Source organism: Lipotes vexillifer, unplaced genomic scaffold (genome assembly GCF_000442215.2).
Source record: "Lipotes vexillifer unplaced genomic scaffold, Lipotes_vexillifer_v1.1 scaffold647, whole genome shotgun sequence".
NCBI classification, from domain to species: Eukaryota; Metazoa; Chordata; class Mammalia; order Artiodactyla; family Lipotidae; genus Lipotes; species Lipotes vexillifer.
Genome location: NW_006793865.1, coordinates 833,687 through 844,153, shown reverse-complemented (window position 1 = coordinate 844,153; position 10,467 = coordinate 833,687). Strand labels below are relative to the sequence as shown.

At 46.4% G+C, this 10,467-nt stretch overlaps 1 protein-coding gene across 1 annotated transcript in view; it reads left to right on the top strand.

The window, feature by feature from the left end:
• Positions 1 to 10,467, top strand: part of RAI14 (retinoic acid induced 14) — a 150,336-nt gene that overhangs the window by 84,438 nt on the left and 55,431 nt on the right. The window lies entirely within an intron of this gene.

The following is a 10,467-nucleotide window of genomic DNA, read 5'->3' as shown; positions in this document are numbered from 1 at the left end:
GGGGGGGGAGGGGCGTGAATTTTGTAGTGATACTATTCAAGTCAGTACAGGTGCTTAGACTGAAATGAAGTCAATTCTTGAGGGCACCCGGAAGGGACTGGTACATAGTAGAAACTCAAGTCACAGGAAGCCATTTCTATATTAAGGCTTGTGCCATTTGCTCTGCAACCTCATCACCCCTTTCTCTGTTGACAGTCACTCTTTTTGGTTATGCTGGGCCACCCTCATCTCACTTTCTTCATCATCTTCTGGGGGCTCTTTTTCTAGGAATTTAGCTGCCAGCTCCTACTTCTCCTTTCTGCTATCATCACAGGAATTCTAACATTCGTCTAAATGACCCATCTGACAACCTGCCTCTGGTCTATAGCACTATGTCCAGACCTTACCCTTCTCTGCCCTGATCCCATAGTCATTTCAAATACCTGTTCCCTGGTACCTCCTGTCCTCTTGACCCTGGAATCTCTGCTTTATCTGTCTTCCCAGTCTCCAGGCATGGATCAAGCTACCCACGCCTTGCTCCCGTCCTACCTAATGCTTCTAGTGAAAAATCCCACACCCCCACTAAGTGGTTTCTTTATGGAGTTATAATTCCTGCTCTCAGCTGGACCTTCAGGGCTGCTTGAAAACCCCTTTACTCATTCCAAGTGGGTTTCCTTTCCCATTTCCCCCAGGAGCTACTGGGAACATTTCTCGAGCTCCTTAGCCCACCCCTGACCCTGCCTACTTTACCTCCTGTCTCCCCGAGAAAACAGAAGCTATAAAACACAAACTGACGTCCTCTCTACCGCAGAGTCTCTGCTTGCCCTCCTCTTCCTGCTTTCTGTCTCTGAGCCGTAACGTGAGTTAATTAGTCTCTCACTCACAGAGATCAGCCTTCCGCCTGGGCTGAATCCTCACTTCCTCCCCCCACTCCTTATGTTTTGCACTCCTCCTTTCTCCACTGACCCCCTTGCTTGCCTCAGTCTGTAAATACGCTTAAATGTTGCTCACCCTAAAAAGTGTCTTCATTGTCTTTAAAGTGAGCTGCTTGACCTTTCTTCTCTTGAGAGAACCAAGAGTAGCTTTTCATGCTTCTTAACCTCTCGGTGCCTGTTTTCTCATCTGTCAAATGAACTCGTGATGGTACCTGCTTCATAGGGTTATTGTTAATATTACATTGTATTTATACTCTTATGTGGTTACATTTTTGTAATATTAATGTAATTACAATTATGTAATATTAAGTAGGAACTGTAGTACAGTTCCTAGAACTATGCGATTTTAGCTGTTTTTGGGTGTAATAGCATCCTCTCTGGGCTTCAGTAGCACTCAGTTCTCAACACTGGCCGAGCACTGACAGATGATGATGTAAGTAGTTACTGGGTGTGTTTCCGTCCTCAGAAGTACAACTTCTTCAGTGTCCACATGACTTCATATCCATCTTTTTATCCCTAGGACTTTCCATGGTACTGTGTGTGCGTGTGTGCGCGCGCGTATGTATGTGTGTATGTATATGTATATACACACATACTCCCCTGTTTGATGTATGTATATAAAATAAACAAGTACTTGAGCCCAACTGAATTGGATGGAACCATTTTTCTCCCTGAAGGGTAAAGTTGGTTTGACCTATTCCCAGATTTATCTCTGTTCCCTTGAGACTGTTTTTACCTGATGTGACGTGGTTTTAAGTATAGAGTAATGTTTTAAACTGGTTAGCCGTAGTCAAAGGAAGGCATTTGATAGGATTATGGAGGCTTTACATGCATTTGTGAACTGAGACAAAGGCATCAATGGAGAAGATTAATCAGTACTGGCTCCCAAGGTAGAAGGAAGGGGAGAACAAAGCTGTTGAAGGAACAGCTCTGAATTGAGCCCCTACCATCTGGCAGGCAGTGGGCCAGGGGCCGAGGCATTATGATGAACAAGATAGATGTTGGCCATTGGCCGTGCCCTGGAGATCCCAGTCCAGTGAGAGGTTGACAGGCCGGTACTTTAGGAATACTGTGTAATTATAGCTGTGCCAAACGCCGTGGAAGGGCAGCACAGGAGAGCCTAGCCCGGGAAGTGACCGGTCCGGGTGACCAGCAGTGAGTGGGGGTCAGGCAGCAGTGAGTAGGGCGGTGTGTGAAGTGGGTCTGGCAGATGGACTAGCCTGTTTCTGCATGGAGGTGTAGATAATTATGTGTTAGGTCCATGACGCAGCGTTCAGCATTTATGTGGAATCACATAACGTAGCCTGTTGAAGGGACGCTGACAGATTTCAGGGTGATTCACAGAGACACTGGAACCTGCATGTGTGAATAATCTGACATAAAAATGTGGGGAGAGGGAAACTCATTTTAGATGAACTTATGCTTTGGTCTGAAGTAACTGACATTATATGGAAAGTAACTGACGTTATGTGAAGCTGCTGGGCTTGTTAAGGACAGGAGAATGGTCAGATTTTTAAGTCCTGGTCTATTGGTAATTTCCTGGGTGTTCCATGGATGCCAGAGAGGACAGTCTCGGAAGGCCTCACGTGGATCAGCTCACTATTTACACTCTTTTCTAAATACATCTTGCATTTTTCAATTGTTGTGTCTTCTTTCCATTAACCTAAATATTACTCATTGCAAGATCTAGTTCATCATCCAGTCAAAAAGCCTTCGCTTGCTGCCCAGCTGAAAGTCGTCCCTCCCTTTAATTGGACTGATTCCCCATTTCACTCCTTTTACCACCCTGAGTCTTGTTTTGTATTGTTGGCGTAATTCTCATATGGCTGTGTTTTGTCTCAACTATATAGAAAATTCAGTAAAGACTATGCCAGTCATGTAAAAGGCACTGAGTTTGAATGAGTGAAAGAACAAATACACGAATGTTAACATCTATAGAATTTCAAATGTTACTTTGTACCTAGTAGGTAGATATCTAATAAGCACTGGCTGGTGCAGTCAACAGGGGAAAGTATCATCTGGCCCGAAGCTTGCCAGTTTCTTGTCCTCTGTCTTAAAATAGGAGGTGTGTGCTCTTTTTTTTTTTTTTTTTTCCTGGATGGTGTGAATCTGAAACCTTCCCCGTGGTGAAAACACTGTCTACTTTGTCTAATGTTCATTTTAGCCGAACTGATTATTTTGGCAAAACAGTCTACTCTCCGTAAACTAGAGAGAGAAAGGCGGTCTTGCCAAAGATAATCTCTCAAATAGACTCCTCCGGGTGGCTACTCAACCTGTGTCCAGCAGGAGCTACGTGAATTTTTGATCCTTAGGGTTTTTAGCATTTTTCCTAAAGGAAGTCAAAGAAACTTTCTCTTCCTGGATCTCTCTGTGCCTCTGGATTATTTTGGTTGGGTTGGTGTATTCTAAAACTCAAACCTGCCCACTAGCCAGATGTCTGCGACCGCTGAGTTTCCACTGGTTTTTCAGTTCCCAGTGATTAAACCAAGAGAAAAGAAGGTGATGCCACGTCTGGCCAAGGGCAGACGTTGCCAGTTGCCAAAGCCCCAGTGTTCATCACGTGGTTGACAGGGTCTCTGCAGCCCTCGCAGGAGGCAGGCAAGTCTTTCAAAAGGGCCAAACTTCAAGGAAAAGCTCTTAAGTAAGAGTGTCATTTGGAAATGATTTGACGAATAGGACACTTACCGACCAGCCATTGAAAATCCAATTTGTGATATATTAGCAGGAATGTTTGGAGCCCACATGGAAGGTAAGGTCTGCCTTTCCCACATGCTGCCCTTCACAGCTGACACATTACACATGTCTCCGGAGCGTAACATATGGCTTCCTGAACTTGCAAGTGGGGCCCATGTGCTCTGTTGAAACAGTGTCTGTTTAAACAGTCTCCTGGAGAAGTGAGCCATAGTCACTAAAATAGTTAATTTCATGTCTGTGAGTGTTGTCTCTAGAGCCCTTTAAAATGTGATTCTTAAGAAGCATAGTAGAAAATTTGCAAATTTAAGGCGTTATCTGCCTCTGAAAGGGTAGTGGACCATCCGTCCTAATTTGTACATTTTGGAAGACTCATAAGAGCATAAAGCAAAAAGGGAACCGTGCAGATCATCTAATTCAAGCCTAACCATAATCACCATTTTTTTGGTGCCTAATATGTGGCAGGCCCTTTATGTACATTGCGTTTGATTCCCAGGCTAATGTGCAAGTAGGTAGGATTGCTCCCATTTTACAGGTAAGGAAATAGAGACTTAAATGTGGATGACCTACTCCAGACCACCTAAATGCGAGGTGGTGGTGCTGGAATTTCAACTCAGAAGCACTTAAAATCTGAAAGCCTCTTTCTTTCTCTATGCCAGGAATTCCTAATTTAGGCTTACAGATGGGCCTAGGGGTAGGGGTTTACGCTGGAGAACCCTCTTTGAATAATCTTTTTTTTCTTTTTTTTTGGGCCAAGGTGCGAGGCTTGCGGGATCGTGGTTTCCCGACCAGGGATCGAACCCGGGCCCCCTGCAGTAGAAGCACCCAGTTCTGACCACTGGACCACCAGGGAATTCTCCCGGAGAACCCTCTTTTGTATGCAAACATTTGTGTGTTTGTGCATTATTCTGAGAAAAGTCCATACGTTACTCAGATTCTCCAGGGGATTTGTGAGGCCTCCTAAGAGCCACATTCTGGCAGCAGGCGGCCTTTATTTTAGAGACGAGGAGACAGCAAGTGAGAATGCGGGCTGTCCAAAGGCACTTGGTCTGGTGATGATTTGACCAGAAAATGAACCATAAGACTTCTTTCTAAATTCTCTATGTGTGTGTGTGAAATAAATCACGTACAGAGAAGAGTGCACAAAACAAGAACGTAGACTTTAACAAGTGAACATCTGTAGAGGCACCAACCAGGTCAGGAAATTGAGCTGGACTCTAGACTGCGCCCAGGTGTCCCTTCCAGATCAGATGCCACACACACCCACCCCAACCAATATCCTTGTTCTTTTCTCTATGGTTTTATCATCTATATATGCATCCCTAAACGATATGGATCCATTTTCTCCGTTTTCATCTTTATATACGTGCAGTCCGTACTGTTGTGTTCTTTTGTGTCTTGCTACTTTCACCAATATTGTTTTAAATATTCATCCGTGTTCTTGCATGCAGTTGTGTTCATTTTCACTGCTGTGCGATATTCCGTTGTTTGATTATATTGTAATTTATTTATCCGTGTTCTGTTATTGGATGTGTGATTATTTGTCATTTTTGCCTATTATGAACAATGCTTTCATTGACATTTCATACATGTCTTATACATAGGTTGCACATGCAACTCCTAGAGAAAGCCTAATATTTATTAAGCTTTTGTAGGAAACAAAATACCTAGTTCCGTAAGGAAAAAAATGAAGAATAATTCTCTTCTCCCATCCCTGTCCTTAATAACGCCTTGTGGAGGAAGAAAATTCTTTCAAGTAAATTCTCTGCTTAGCCTTAGCATGGGTTCCCATTGTCCCCAAACCTGCAGTCCAAATCAGAGCAGTGGTTGAACCTGGGTCAGTCCAGGGCCCTCTGCCCACCCCTACTCCCCAGGTCGCTGGGACCAGAATCTCTCCAGGATGGGACCTGGGAGTCTGTGTATTTAACCAGTTCACATGCGGTTCCCCCGACTGGGGGACACTGGCTTCACCCTGATGGATTGATGGGGCGTGGATCCTTAGTTGGGAAGAGATTTGGAGAAAGTGTACCTAGGATTAAAATCTCGGAAAAGTGGCCTTAGAAGAGTTAATGGAGTAGAAAAGTTGAGGGAGCTGGATTTGTTTAGCTTGTTTAGAAATAAAATCTGAAACATGATTAAATAGTTGTTTGCAAAAGGATGAAAGAGTTTCAGAAATGAAGAAAGAAATATTTGCCAAGTCAGAGGTTGAAGCTGATCAAGAGGAAGAAACTGCTACTAAAATCAGACACTGAGCATTTACTAGGCACCCCGGGGCTAAGGAATAAAGGCTGTTGTCAGTGCCTTGAGGGAGCTGGAGACCAGGGGACAAAACTAGCACCCGCTGAGCTGGCGCACAAAAGCCGGGACGCGATATTTCATCAAGTCTAGACTGTGGGCTTCAGTGGAGGTGAGTGGGCGGGCCCTCGGGGACTGACAGCGGCGAGAAGCCCAGAGAGGTCCCCTGGAAAGGCTTAAAGAGCCTGCAGGGTCCACTGGGCTTTAGAAGGCAGCCTTTCCAGAGGCGGATGGGATGACTGCATTCTGAAGCAGTGGCATCCATCGTTTTTTATTGTGATTCCCCAGTAAGAAATATATTTTGTGTCACCACCCACTACACACTTAGAAGTTTCATAGAATGTTTAACCTTATTAAATATTATGCCTCTGATGTTTAAAATTTTTTTTCTATTTTATTATTTTTTTAAATGTTGGATTAATCCACTAAGAGGTTAAAAACACTGTTCTAAGGGAACCATGAGCCCAGCGTGGAGGCAGAGCTGAGCCTGCCCTGTGGAGGGAGTGCCAGCAGGGGGAGGGGGGTTTATTGATGTGCTGGTGGTCTCCGGAAGCCTTCCTTGATTCCGGAGTATGAGTGAATTACTTTGGAATGTTATGGCAAGATTTCACGCTTCATCTATCCTGTGATCTAATTCTGACACTGTTACCCGATAACCGGATCCACCTCTTGGTGGATGTCGAGCCAATAGACACAGCCAAGCGGAAGATCAGGAAAAGGAAGGATTCATTACTTGAAGCCAGTAAGGAGAACCCCCGGGGATCTCTCCCAAAGCAGCATCTCCCCGCCCCCCGAACAGCAAAGTGGGGGAAGTTTTATGCTAAAGATACATGCATATTCATGAGGGGGCTTGAGCAGAGGAGAATTCCGCATAGAACTGGGGCACAGGTCAACTAGTTCAAGCTTTAGTTGATGGAAGTCAGGAGCGTCAACGTCACCATTCCATCCTCCTCCTGGGTGGGGGCCTTAGTTCCTGCAGAACTCAAAGATATATTATTATGTCTGTCCCTTGAGGAGGGACTAGGACTCTGCTTTATCACTGCACTATTGTTTGACTGCCTTTTCTCTGTTTCCGAATTCCTTTGTTCCCTTGGGATCATTAATTACTGGAGACCTGTTCAAGGGCAAGCATTCTGGCCAGGCTTAGATCCCAAAATGGCTTAGGGCAGAATGGCTTCTCTTATGCCAGGAAAGCCATTCCTGGTTCTCTTTCTCCGGGGACCCCCTAACCTCTCTGATTACAGCCCCGGATGCGGGCCGGGGTGGAGGGTTCCGTCATACCAACACCCGGCTCTTCAACTTCGCTGACAAAGTGGGTGTCCAGCGATGCAGTTCAGCTCTGACCCTAACGCCCTGGAGTTAGCATCTGACCCCACAGGTTAAGGTCTCAGTCCCACAAGAGTGCTCCCACTTCAGATGCCAGTTTCAGGTCCTGGGCCAACCATGCTTCTCACTGGCCAGCTATAAAGTCCAAGGGTCCCACAACCCCCCGCCTCAGGTGTTTGCTTGTTTGTTTGTTTAAAATATTAATTAAATAAATTAATTTATTTCGTTGCGCCTGGTCTTAGTTGTGGCAGGCAGGCAGGCTCACTGGCTCTTTAGTTGAGGCATGCAGACTCTTAGTTGCGGCATGTGGGATCTAGTTCCCGGACCGGGGATCGAACCTGGGGCCGCTGCATTGGGAGCGCGGAGTCTTAGCCGTTGCACCACCAGGGAAGTCCCGCCCTCCTCAGGTTTGATGATTTGCTTGAACGGCTCACAGAACTCCGGAGGGCACTTCCCTTACTGTTGTCAGTTTATTATAAAGGATACCATTCAGGAGCAGCCAGATGGAAGAAAGCATAGGGCAAGGTATGGGGTGTGTGTGCGCGTGCGTGTGGGAGCTCAAGGCTTCCCGTGCCCTTTCCTGCAAAACCACCCTCCCGGCACCTTTGTAACCGAGCGGGACCCTGCGCCCTTCCCGCGACAGACCCCTCTCCCATATCCTCTGCTGTAGCTCCTCTCCGAAGTACTCAGGTAATGGTATCTCCTACACATTGCCTGGGCTTTTCAGATGCTAAGAAACCACCACCAAATGGAGGAACCACTGGAAGGTCTTGAACACATAGCCCCCAGACCTTCTGGTGCCTAAGCCGCCCATCATCCAATCAGAGAATTGTGCCCGAGCTGATGATCACTTACCCTGGGACGCCACCACCCCTCCCCCCGCCTTTAAAAATGCTTTGCTGAAACCCTTCAGGGCGTCCAGGGTTTTGGGGGGCACGAGCCACCCTTTCTTCTTGCATGGCCCTGCAATAAACCTTTCTCTGCTCCAAACTCCCGACATTTCGGTTTGTTTGGCCTCACTGTGCGTTGGGCACACGAACTTGTGTCCGGTAACAGATCCACGTGTAACTAATTTTAGAGAGCCCCTGCAATCAGATTTTTCTCTGCCTGAGTTGAGTGCCTTAGCGGCCCTGAGAAGGAAAATCCTTTCATGTGGCCTTTCTTTGCTTAGGTACTTTCAATCAGTCCTCTGAGATTTAATATCCTTTTGATCTGCCCAATCCAGTTTTAATTTGGTCAGTTTAAATTAGGGAAGGATTTTAAAAGACAACACTAATAATAATGCTGCGTTTGGGATAATGTAGGTAGGAATAACTGGTCCGAAATGTGCTTCAGTAAACTTGTTTTGTTTTGTTGTGGCTAGTAAAATGCAGTGGGGGGAAATAAGCTGATCTGTTTCTTGGTGTTTGCTGTTTTGTTGTTAAGTAAAGCTTGCTATTCCACTAACAAATGCTTGTGCCTTGGGCAGTATTTTTGTTCCCTTCGTTCCCCTTCAATAGGAAGCCTGATTTGTAATTGAAGAGAAAACCTAATGTCTTCTTTGTGAGTAAATTGATTGTTGTAGGAGAATTGGGGATGATTTGGCCCAGACACATTCTTTCTTTGTTAAACAGTATTTAGAGAGCCTTCATGTGAAGCTGTGCTGTTCTATATGATAGCCCCTAGCTACTGGCACTTGAAGTTTAAAATTAAAATTCAAAATTCAGTTCCTCAGTCGCATTGGCCACATTTCCAGTGCTCAATAAGCCACATGTGGCTAATTCGAGACTGGCGTTTGGGGCCAGATAATTCTTGGTTGGGGGGAGGGAGCCATCCCATGCATTGTAGGGTGTTTAGCAGCACCCCAGGCTCTACCTACTGGATGCCAGGAGCATTCTCTAGTCATGACAGTCAAAACTGTCTGTTGAGATTGCTAAATGTCCCTTGAGGGGCACAGTCTCCCCTGGTTGAGACTCACTGGCCTAGTGGCTACAGTTTTGGACAGTGCAGATATAGAACATTTCCATTATCACAGACGGTACTGTTCTAGAATAATTCCTAGCAGTGTTTGGTGTGGGACATTTTATAGATTAAACCCTTTAAGCTTTAGAGGAATCACAGTGGTCATCCAGTTCAAAGCTTTGGGAAACTGAGGCAGAGAGGTGTTTTTTTCCAGGTGACTTCAGATCCGTAGCATGTAAGTGTCCATCTAGAGTTCTGGACTTCATGCAGCCTAGAGGACAGACTTGTGATTTTCATTCAAACCTACCTCATGCTTGCTGTGTGCTTGCACTCAGTGATGGCAAGAAGGAGGAGGACTTCCTCCTTTATGTGGGAAGGAGGGAGTCCTGAGAAATGGAAGACACCCCGCCCTGAGACTTTCAGAGAAGCAAATTCCTGACTTGAACCCTGGGTTATACCTGTTGCACTCCTCCCTGGCCTGTGGCTTTCTCTAAAGCCCTGCCTCTAGGCTAGGGTGGGAGGGGTGCTGGGGACATCTGGTGGCCTCACCCTTGCTCTATGAGAGGGCACAGTCCTGTTGAGTTTCCCAGTTCCATGCGTACAGAGAGACGTGAACACACTTATGGCCCATGGAAGACTGCGGTCCTTTAAGAGTCCCTCTTGTTAGCTTTTAAATCTCCAGAGTCTCCTTGTGTCTTCCTGGAAGTGGTCCGTGGCAAAGCCTTTAATGTGAATTACTTGGAGATTCTTATTTTCCGTGTCACAGGGAAGCAGCCGGCGCTAGAGACCTGTCTACAGAAAGCACTGGGGAGGGAAGAAGATTCTCTCGGGCTTCCCTGGTGGCGCAGTGGTTGAGAATCCGCCTGCCGATGCAGGGGACACGGGTTCGAGCCCTGGTCTGGGAAGATCCCACAAGCCGCGTAGCAACTGGGCCCGTGAGCCACAACTACTGAGCCTGCGCATCTGGAGCCTGTGCTCCGCAACAAGAGAGGCCCCGATAGTGAGAGGCCCGCGCACCGCGATGAAGAGTGGCCCCCGCTTGCCGCAACTAGAGAAAGCCCTCGCACAGAAACGAAGACCCAACACAGCCTTAAATAAATAAATAAATAAATAAATAATTTAAAAAAAAAAAAAGATTCTCTCTCAGGGTGGTGGTGTCCACAGCTGGAGAGGCCAGAAAGTAGGCTTAGCAAGGGCTGGGATGGGGATGTGTCTGGAGGGCAGGCTGGGCCTGCAAAGTTTCCCAGGGGCTTTGATGTGTCCCAGGATCTCCTCCCCCTCGATGAACCACCCCCCCCCC